The sequence below is a fragment of the Pempheris klunzingeri genome, chromosome 14 (genome assembly GCF_042242105.1).
Source record: "Pempheris klunzingeri isolate RE-2024b chromosome 14, fPemKlu1.hap1, whole genome shotgun sequence".
Lineage (NCBI taxonomy): Eukaryota > Metazoa > Chordata > Actinopteri > Acropomatiformes > Pempheridae > Pempheris > Pempheris klunzingeri.
In genome coordinates, this window is record NC_092025.1 from 573,809 (window position 1) to 574,571 (window position 763).

Below are 763 nucleotides of genomic sequence, written 5' to 3' on the forward strand. Positions count from 1 at the left end.
GACCCGACCACGCCACAGTTTTCTACACACGTCCTCAGTTTGACTCTGAACCCTCCACTTCCAGAGCTGCTACTTTATATTTCTGCCAGCTGGACGTCACACTCTGAACTTCCACTGCACGTGACAGCTACCAGAGCTTATTAGAGAGTTCAGAAGGGAAGAATAAGAGAGATAGGACGCCTGAAGTCATGCAAAGGAAAGGAAAAAGAAACTCCTTAGCACACCTTCCCGCTGTAACACATTGACCACCCAATCAAGCATTTATAAACAGCATAGAAACATTTAATAGATTAGAACACACTATAACGTGGCCGTAAACAGGTTAACAGTAAATCCACTCACTACTTAAATGAGCATTTATGAGCAGCCTCTCTGCAAAAGACTATTTTAGAGCAAAGAGAGCTTTATTATCAGTGCTGAGAACCAGCTGTCACAGTGCACAGGCCCTTCACCACCTTCACCACCTTCACCACCTTCACCACCAAAGACTTTGGTCCTAGATCAGACGTTAACTACCAGAGGAGCAGAAAACTGAACTAGTTTCTGCCTGAAGAGAGAAAAGCTGGTGTTCTGGTTCCCTGATCGTTGTCAGGTTGTACAGCTCATACGGTGCACTACTGAACAGTTATGGCGTCTTTGTGAGACTCAGTGTTTCCAACTTGAATTCATCGCCCACAGTGTGTTGACCTGCTGTTAGCAGTCTGAGCAGTGGAGGAAGAGGCTCTGCAGAAATACAAGTAATGCTTCAAGTCAAGATCTGTCT